We start from the raw sequence: 10,392 nt of genomic DNA, 5'->3' as shown, positions 1-10,392 counted from the left end.
TACGATTTTTGCTCGTTTGATAGTGCACCAAGATCGACGTAGAAGCGGATACCTTGTCACTATATATCTCTCGATGGTGAAGGCTACTATAAGCCACACACTCAAAAACTCGGAAAAGAAGTTCAGAAAGCCAACAAAGGTATATAACCAGTGCAAATAATTTTTTTTTAGATTTATATCCATTAAAAAGAGCCAGTCTATAAATAATAACATTGAATAGGCGATGTCGCTTATTGCTAGCATGCCCAAGTAGATGTTGGACGAGGAAGAACGCATCTTTTTACGGAAGAGCACAATGGCGGACAAACAGTTTCCTAAAAGACCCGGAATAATTAAAATTGGCAGAATGTACTTTTTGATATTTAATAAGGTCTCGAAATTATCTACAATTACACGGTTTAGCTCAAAAAAAAGATAAAATTCATTTATGACATCAGTGATGGGAAAGTGTCTGCCTACAATATCTTTGTTACATAAATCTTTGAATTTTGTAATTCTACTTGTATTCACAAGTGAATGATTCATCATGATCTTCTGACTACTGTCGATATACACGTAGATAAAATATTCAGTTAAGCTTCGCAAACTTTCGTCAAGATGTCTTTTGTTGTTACAAGCATGCAATAATAGTTCGTGTTTAGATATGCTGGAATAATTTTTGCCGAGATCATTTTCAGAAAACATCCTTGCGTATGGTTATGAATTGTTTGCAACAGTTGCTTATGAGATGAAAAGCGATATAATCAAGTTGCGTCACGTGTCTGAAAAGCGTTATAACATTATTATTAATATGTTATTCTTTGAAATCAATGAATCTTGCATATAAATTTTATTTATCGATATATTTATTAAAATAACTTTTTTAATATTAAAAAGAATAAAATATACAAAATACACAAAATATGTACAGTTTTAAAATATATACGTTTTAAATATTTAAAGTAAAATGTCTTGCGCACTATCTCACTTACCAGAGAGTCGTTAAAAATTGTGAAGCCTACGAATACAGGGGTTACAAATTCTCAGCAATTCCCCGATTTCAATCGTTCAACTACTAGACACTAACGATTGCAAAAGACTGAATGTCGAAACGACTGACTTGGATGGTGATAATTTTTTCTTCCTGGAAGTTTGTGGCTTACTAAAATGATTAATATTTTGATTGTAAGGTTGCTCATATCCGTTGACATGTGAATTTCTGCAGGAGCCTGTAGCTCTAATGAAGTATTTATAATGACGAGAGAGGTCCGTTTGTTTTCATTTTTGATTGCCAACAGTTTCGTTTGCCTACAATGTTTTGCCGACAGCTTCGATTGCCTATAATGCTTTTCCGACAGCTTTGATTGCCTACAAGTATCATTGCGCATATGTAAAAATTAAAAATACAAACGTACGTTTGCACACTTGACATTATTGCACACATACACATTGCACACATGAAGTAAGGAAATCGTATTAATACTTTGCACACAGGATATTATTGTGCATATACAGATTGCATGACATATAACTTAATGATATAAACCTCGTCTCGCATCTGAAGCATCGGGTGATGTGAGTTGGTTCTCGCTTGGCGTGGAAAGTTGCAAACCCACGTGAAATCGTCTAATTATAAATTTTTCAGTATAATGTGTTGATTTCCTTATTTGACGTGTACAATAATACTATGTGTGCAATGTGTATGTGCGAAATAATGCCATGTGTGCAAACGTACGTTTGTATTTTTAATTTTTGCATATGCGCAATAATGCTTGTAGTTAATCGCTGTGTAGGCAATCGGGAATGTCGGCAAATAAAGCTGTCAGCAAAATATTGTAGGCAAACGAAGCCGTTGGTAATCGGGAATGTAGGCAGACTCCCCTTATAATAACATTAAAAAGCAGTAATAAATTACCGAAACACTAAATGTCGAAACGACTGACTAGGATGAAGATAATATTTCTTCCTGAATGTTTGTGGCTTACCAAAATGATTAACATTTTGATTATAATGTTGCTCATATCCGCTGACGTGTAAGTTTCCGCGGGAATCTGCTGCTCTACTAAAGTATTTATAATGACAATAAAAAGCAACAATAAATATCACTAAAATAATAAATAAAATTTATTAAAAAGAAATTTTTTTATACAAATAATATAAAGGTATTACTCTTTTTCTTATTATAATAATATTTGCGAAAAAACAAGATTATAGTGCCGGAGCCGGTTGGATTTGCTAAAAAATTTACTTTATTACAAAAATTACAACAGACGTTTCGGCCAAAGGGACGTGGCCATCTTCATTGTAACAAATTAATTTAAATAAAACAGTCGCTAGTGGAACAGCGTTGTTAAGAAAGTCAGAATGGACAACGTTCTCGAACAATAATTATGATTTTGGTAACGCATCCTGTTAATATGAAATGACAAACGAGTTAAAAGCGTTCTCCAAGCCCGAAATTACCCCAAAAAATTATATATAAATATTTTTGGTAACACGGAAAGTACATTTTGTTTTTTGTCTTGTCAAACCTATGTGAAGCCAAGGATCATCTAACTTGCAATTAGAAAAAAATAATAAATAAGATTTTAATAGGTCAAAAGTTGTTCCCTGGTAGAAAGTGCCATGCTAGATCCTGATGTCTAGCTAGCTCCTATCTTGACTGTCATGTTGTATCCTTATTTAATATAATAAATTTAGTTTTGAAGTGGCGCGAATCAGCGTCAAGCTATTTCTAACGAGGTGCTAGAAATATACTATGTTAATAATGTCTAATTAGAAGTAGCCTGGCGCTAGTTTTTTCCAGACTACTTCTAGTCAGGGCTATTCAAGGCTGGGAAAAGATCATTTCTGACATAAAATATGACATTTCTGGCATAAAATATGACATTCGGAATTAGTTAGGCTAGGAATCGAAAGATTTATGTACTGCAGTCTGCAAATATATCTAAATAATCTAGACGTTTTAAAATGGATAAAAATTTGAAATTATTCTCTGCGAGATACAGAGCTTCCAAATATAGAAATACTTTAAAATTTAAAAGACACATTAAACAAATTAGTATTAATAGGCAAAACAAAAAATTGAGGAGCGGCGTGGAATCAAAAATAAAAGAGCATTGTGGCAATTCCAATGATTTAAGAAAAGAATCTGTATTTGACACCCAAGAATCTATTTCAGTTTCTGAAAATAAAATTAATAATCAAGACACTAATAGTGATGATTCTAGTGAGTGTAACAACGATGAAATATATGAAGAAAACGAAGATAATGATGTTAATGATCCTGAAACTCACATAGAAACTGAACCCACTGATGCAGACAAAGAAAAAAAATTAAGAGCATGAGCTTTAGAATGTCAAGTTCCGCAATCAACTTTAGATAAGTTGTTAAATATTTTTCGGGCTAGGTTAATGCCTTCATTGCCAAAATCCACAAAAACCTTTTTGCAGACAAATACTGCAACATACAAAATAATTACAATAACAGACTCTGACGGCACTGAGGGACAATTTACTTACTTTGGTATTAAACAAGGCCTACAGTCTTGTGTAAATAACGATATACATAACAGCAATACTTTAAATTTAATTATTAATATCGATGGCATAAAACTATTTAAATCTAGTGCAAAAGTTGTATAGCCTATACTCGTAAAAGTTTACTTTGAATCTGACGTTTATTCTCCATTTGTCACAGCATTATACTCAGGAAATCATAAACCGAAGGATGTAGAAGAATTTTTATGTCAATTTATTTTAGAAATTAACGATCTTAAGCATAGTGGCATAGATATTAACGGTAAACAATATGAAGTAAAAATCAAATGTTTTGTATATGATACACCGGCTCGATCATTCTTGAAAGGTATAAAAGGACACAATGCTAAATATGGCTGTGAACGGTGTACAATTGAAGGAATAAAAATTAATAATACAATGACATACATAACCAAAGATAATTGTGAAAAACAAACTGACGAAACTTTCAGAAATTTCAACGATATCGAACATCACACAATTGTTTCTCCGCTTGTATTAATACAGCCATCATTGAATATGATAGATCAATTTATTCTCGACTCAATGCATCTTTGTTTTTTAGGAGTCATGAAAAAAATATTGGATGCGTTGATGTCTAATGATTTAAATGTTAAATTAAGTCAAGAGCAGAGAAGCGAATTATGCAAGAAAATGGAAATTATAAAACACCAGCAGCCAATCGAGTTTGACCGAAAAATTAGACCTCGTGCCATTTAAATTATAAAGCAACTGATTATAGATTTATTTTATTATTCGGCGGGCCAATTCTATTTAAAGATATTCTCGATAAAAATATGTACAAGCATTTTCTTCTTTTACATGTAGCATGTCGAATGTTATGTTCAAAAAATGCTTTAAACTATGTCGATTACGCCAGAGATCTGTTGCAAAAGTTTATTTTAATATCAGAAGAACTGTATGGTCCAGAATTTGTGGTAATGAACGTACACAGCCTTCAACATATACCAGACGACGTACAGAATATGCAATGTAACTTAAATTACATAACTGCGTTTCCGTTTGAAACTTTTTTAGGAAAAATGAAAAACACATTACGTTCACCACACAATGTTGCTCCTCAATTAGCTCGAAGAATGCACGAAAAAAAATTATGTCTTAATGAAAAACCGTCTCTCCCTTCAATAGAAATTCTACAACAGACTAATGAAGAAATAAAAAAATTAAAATATAAACAAATAACCATTACAACAAAATCACTCGACAATACTGTTATTTTAAACCATAAAAATATTTGTCGTATAAAAAAAATATATGTCACAGATGGTATTTTTAAAGCAAACGTCGACATTATGAAAGTAAAGGATTTCGTGTACACATATCCGTGTAATTCTGCAAATGTAGATATTTATGAATTAAATCCTAAACCAGCATCAACGGACAAATCAATTTTAATTAATACAATTTCAACAAAATTAATGATTTTAAAATCAAATAAAGAAAATACAAAAGTCTTTGCTTTGGGACTTTTGCATTAATATAAAAGCAAATATTTAAGTTTACAATTGGCTTAGTGTGATGTGGTGCGGTGATAAGTGCGGTGATAAGTGCAGTGTGCAAAACATGAAAATATGGATTTAAATAGAAAGGTTTATAACAATGTAGTGTGGTTGGCAGTGATAGTCGTGTAGAAACTTGCAATTTCCAAACTTTTGCACTCTAAGCCACTACACAGAGCAAATGCTTTGTGTATACCGCAGGCTAACGTCTGCAGAATTCGAACTGAAGAAAATAGTGTCTATCTAATGTCAAAATAGACGGTGTCAATATTCATGTGTGAATGTCGACAATGTTGTCATAGAAACGCTACCAAGGCTCGAGAAACAAAAAACGTTGCAAAAAACACGAGCACGAACAAGATGGCAGGACTACTGAACGAAAAGTATTTACAAGATTGAACATCGCTATTGATAAAAATCGAATTTTCACAGTAAGTGATATTGTAACATAGCCAGTGACATAATTTTTCTACAGGTTGCTGGGTATATTTAAATTTGTTTATCTTATATTTATAGATGTCTGACACTAGTGATAGTGACGACGAAAGTCGTCCATACGTGATCGTCCAATTCGTGACAAGAGGAAGAAAAGGGTCCACAAAACAACTGGACATTGTGCCAAGAAATTGGCTCGACTGAAACGCGAAGACAAAGAAAATAAAATGTAAATTTCTTCCGCCACCATACACTGAGAGAGATTCCGAACTGTTACATAACATTGTAAAGAATTTAGACACTGCACCAACATCATGGCCGGAGTACACCGTGGAAATTAAAGCACATGGAAGTATAAATTTATGTAATTTTACTATTAATTATATAAGAAGTTAATACTGTGAAATATTACCAAATTTTTATTATTGTTATTATTGTAATAAACTTATTACAGAAACGTATGCCGATGCTCTGCTTAGATTACAATTATTAAATGACAAGGAATTTGCTTTTACAAGTAATTCAAATAAAGATCAAAATGAAAAATCAAAGAAGGTAGAAAATTCAATTCGCAAAAAAAAACTTCAAAAAAATGAAGAACGGATAAAAGAACTATTCAATTCTGTCACGACAGTGGAAGAATTTCTTCACGAGGATCGTCTTCCAAACGAATGTATTTGTAAAATGTGTATTTAAAGCATAATTAATAGGATGAGATGTATTAATAATCTATTTTTATATTCAATAATAATTTATAATTATTAATTATTTTTAACATTTTCAGCTTTCAAAATATTGAAAAAGACTGGCGAAAAATCATATGTAGGAAAAATTGGTTCTTCCAAATTATCTAGCTCATCTAAATGTACTTTGTAATTGTCTAAGTTTAATATTTAATGTATCTATTTAGATTTTTACCGCATATAATTACATTTTCTTATTTTTTTAGGCGAAAATTTATCAAAAAGACTTGAGAAAAAGAATAAATGCACGGACAACCTACATATATAGTATATATAGTATAATATATGTAAAATATGATAAAATATAGTATATAATATAATTAGTTATATATACGACAGCTTTATGTACAAGAGTTTTATAGAAGAGTTTTATAGAAATAGTGTACAAGTTTTTTCATAGTTCTTTAGTTCCACTTGGTGCCATTTCCTGATATCATATTTTTTTTGTAAGAAGTATATAGGATAGCTTTTTTTGAAAATTTTAATACATATGACAGGTTTTTTTGAAAGGTTTAATATATACGACAATTTTTTTGAAAAGTAAAACAATACTGTTTTGTTTTAGTTGTAACAAGAACGTGTACTTGGCGCCTTTTTTTTATAGATTATACACTAGACTCATATTTAATAACAGAATTGATAAAACTGTCGTTTTTCTTACGGTGCTAAACTAACTGTACATATATCAAGAGACACGGTAGTGTCTCGCGCCAAGTTCACGCGTAGCGCAAGACCGACCGTGTATCTTTACGCGAGCCCGAAAGTTGAGACGAGCCGAGATTATCGGATCTCGATAACGGCTGGGCCGATTGAGTTGGCAATAGGCTCAATCGATAGCGCATACCCAAATTACATCAGAAAAGTCTGCTTGTTTTTGCTCTGTGTGCTTTATAAAAATAAATATATGCATTCAAAGTCGAGAAATCTAGAAAATCATCTCGCTAGGATGTATGTCGCGTTGAGATGTATGTCGCTCGTGTCTTATTGGTCAGCGTCATTCTAACATGGCGGCGCTCAGACCTGTCAGCTCGCAGTTTTGATGTATATATTAATTACATTTATATATTAGTATCGGTCGTAAAATGTATATATAACGTGTTGTGGAGACGAATAAAGATAGTGTATATCAAAATACTATCTACTCATATGTGCAATACAGATTTTTTAATTGTCATCTTTAATTTGTTTTTAATACTTTTGATACAATATATTTAACGATCTTATTCAGTTATTTGCAGTTAACAATATTTTTATAAAGTTATAAAGTATTCTAGTGTATATCAGAAGTGCTAGCTTCTTTTGAAAAGCTTTCAATAGTGCGTTGTTAACAAATACATTGTTTTGCCCAAAGTGCGATTGGACGTAAATTTGCAAGCTGTAACAAAATGCAACGTATTATAAAACTGTGAAAAAATTGGCTGATTTATGCTTTCATTCATTAAATTATAACAGTCATATAACAAAGATAGTAAAAAAATGTTTGATTAATGTAATATAAATATAAGTACACACTGTCAAAAAATTCGGTAAACTTACACAGAGCAAGTGTAAGGATTACATAACAAATAATGAGGAAAAATACTAACTAAATAGTATAAAATTTATAAAATTATGTAACGTTGCAATGTATATTTAGTAAATTTCTGTTATTTATAATGTAATTTTTACATCTAATTTTGTAAATTTATCAATTTTTTTACAATATAGAACGCCACGTTTAAATATGGTATTACCTTATTATGACTACATAATTATGCATCAATCATACTGTTACTTATGATTGTACATCTCCATGATATTTCTGTTATTTCTTATATTTATTTGTGCATTTCGTAAACATGCGTATTAGTTCTCTACGAAACGTTTGTCCCGTTACGCAGTAGAGAACAAAATTTATACTGTAATGTGCTGTTTCTAATAAGCTTGTCATCATAAATATTGTCATCATAACTGACTCATTGACATGTATCTGAAAAAATTATTATTCTTAGTTTTGTTGTACATAACTGTTAATAATAACGTGTCGTATTTTAATGCATGCATTTTTTTACGTGGATATTTAATAAAAAAAAACTATTATATGATGTAATTCACAATATAAAAATTAAACGTCATAAGTTACTTAAAAAAATTTAAATTTTGAGAGAAGAATTGATTAATATTTTTTTGTTATATACAGAATTTTTAGAGTAAATAATCTATATATTGTTGTAGATATTATTTTAAAATAAATTATTGATACGTACCCAACTAATAATGAAATGATAGCAATATGTAGCTAATTTCAAGATTACAAATATGCTCGAAACGAGAATAAGCATCTTTGTGATCTTCTGCTGAAACATTTTATTACTACAAATCTGAGTTTTCTCATTAGAGGAATCGCACGCTGTAATCAAAGTTTTGCGAACACGATTTTGCTGGTAAATGTGGTATACTATCAGAGTATTGCAGATTACTATCACGAGAGCAGGTATTATAAATATTATGATAGAATCTATAATGATCCTTGTCCGTATAGCTTCTTTCTCAACGTCAAATTTTAGATGTTTGTATAAATCATAGATATTTATATAATATTTAAAAAATACTACATTTCTATAATGTAAAATAAAAAAAAAAAAAAAAATATGTAGAATGCTGCGCAAAATCGCTGGTCCCATTAGCGTGACCACTACGATTTTTGCTCGTTTGACAGTGCACCAAGATCGACGCAGAGGCGGATACTTCGTCACTATATATCGCTCGATGGTAAAGGCTACTATAAGCCACACATTCAAGAACTCGGAAAAGAAGTTTAGAAAATCCACGAAGTAATATAACCAGTACAAATAATTTTCTTTTAAATTTATACCCATTAGAAGAAACCAGTCAAAAAGTAATATCATCGAATAAACGATGTCGCTTATTGCTAGCGCGCCTAAGTAGAAGTTGGACGAGAGAGAACGCATTTTTTTACGGAAGAGCACACTGGCGGATAAACAGTTTCCTAAAAGACCGAGAATAATAAAAATCGGCAGACTGTACTTTCTTAACCTTGAAGAGATCTTATAATAATCTACAATATAATGTTTTAACCGCAAATAATTATTAAATTCATTTATGACGTAAGTGACGGGAAAAAGTCTGCCTACAATATCTTCGCGTTACATAAATCTTGAAATTTTTTAATTCTGCTTATGTTCACAGATAAAGGAAGCTTTATGATACGTTTTCTATTGACATAATCAATAAAATATTTAGCTATGTTTTGCAAACTTTTGTCAAAGTCTCTTTCGTTGTTACAAACACGCAACCGAAGTTCGTGTTTAGACGTGATAGAATAATTTCTGCCGAGATTTCTTTCAGTAAACATCCTTGCATATGATTATGGATCGTGTGCAACAGTGTTGCTTATGAGATGAAAAGCAAAAAGCGATATGATCAAGTTGCGTCACGCGCCTGAAAAAAAGGCGTTATAACATTATTACATATTAAATTTATTGAAACCAATGAATCTTGCATATAAATTTTATTTTTTGATATATTTATTAAAATAACTTTTTTTAATATTAAGAAGAATAAAATACACAAAATATATATAGTTTTAAGATATATACGTTTTAAATATTATAAAGTGAAGTGTCTCGCGCGCACTATTTCACTTACCTGAGAATCGTTAAAAATTCTGAAGCCTATAAATACAGGGGTACAAACTCTCAGCAATTCCGCGATTTTAATCGTTCAACTGCTAGACACTAACGATTGCAAAAGACTGAATGTCGAGACGACTGTCTTGGATGACGATATTATTTCTTTCTGGAAGTTTGTGGTTTACCAAAATGATTAATATTTGGACTACAATGTTGCTCATATTCGTTGACGTATGAGTTTCCGCAGGAGTCCGTCGCTCTACTAAAGTCTTTATAATAATAAAGAAAAAGAAACACTAAATATTACTAAAATAATACATAAAATTGATTAAAAGCAGAATTTTTTATTTTTTTATGTAAGATATTATATTGAATATAGTTTTTTTATTAGTATAATAATTATGATTGAATGACAACTGTAATTATTGTATATTATGTATTGTATAACGAGAACAACAAAATAATTTACTTTGCGTTGTTTAATTTGTTGTGTGAACGTGTTCCCAGCGCCATTTATGCGCAAGATATGAGTCAGTAGGGACC

The 10,392-nt window shown here is 30.9% G+C and overlaps 3 long non-coding RNA genes across 3 annotated transcripts; 1 reads left to right on the top strand and 2 right to left on the bottom strand.

The window, feature by feature from the left end:
- Positions 1-347: 347 nt before the first annotated feature.
- Positions 348-3,792, bottom strand: LOC136998907 (uncharacterized). Its single transcript, XR_010889424.1, has 2 exons — positions 972-3,792; positions 348-761 (listed from the first exon to the last, which is right to left on the bottom strand). It is a non-coding gene; the product is annotated as an uncharacterized lncRNA (long non-coding RNA).
- A 1,239-nt stretch (positions 3,793-5,031) lies between these two features.
- LOC136998906 (uncharacterized) lies at positions 5,032-6,398 on the top strand. The gene is made up of 3 exons (XR_010889423.1): positions 5,032-5,470; positions 5,556-5,826; positions 5,929-6,398. It is a non-coding gene; the product is annotated as an uncharacterized lncRNA (long non-coding RNA).
- Positions 6,399-7,364: 966 nt separating this feature from the next.
- LOC136998905 (uncharacterized) lies at positions 7,365-8,796 on the bottom strand. The gene is made up of 3 exons (XR_010889422.1): positions 8,464-8,796; positions 7,951-8,186; positions 7,365-7,592 (listed from the first exon to the last, which is right to left on the bottom strand). It is a non-coding gene; the product is annotated as an uncharacterized lncRNA (long non-coding RNA).
- Positions 8,797-10,392: the final 1,596 nt, after the last annotated feature.

This window comes from Linepithema humile, chromosome 3, assembly GCF_040581485.1.
Source record: "Linepithema humile isolate Giens D197 chromosome 3, Lhum_UNIL_v1.0, whole genome shotgun sequence".
NCBI lineage: Eukaryota > Metazoa > Arthropoda > Insecta > Hymenoptera > Formicidae > Linepithema > Linepithema humile.
Note: the sequence above shows the minus strand (reverse complement) of the source record. Positions and strands in the feature narration are given on the sequence as shown.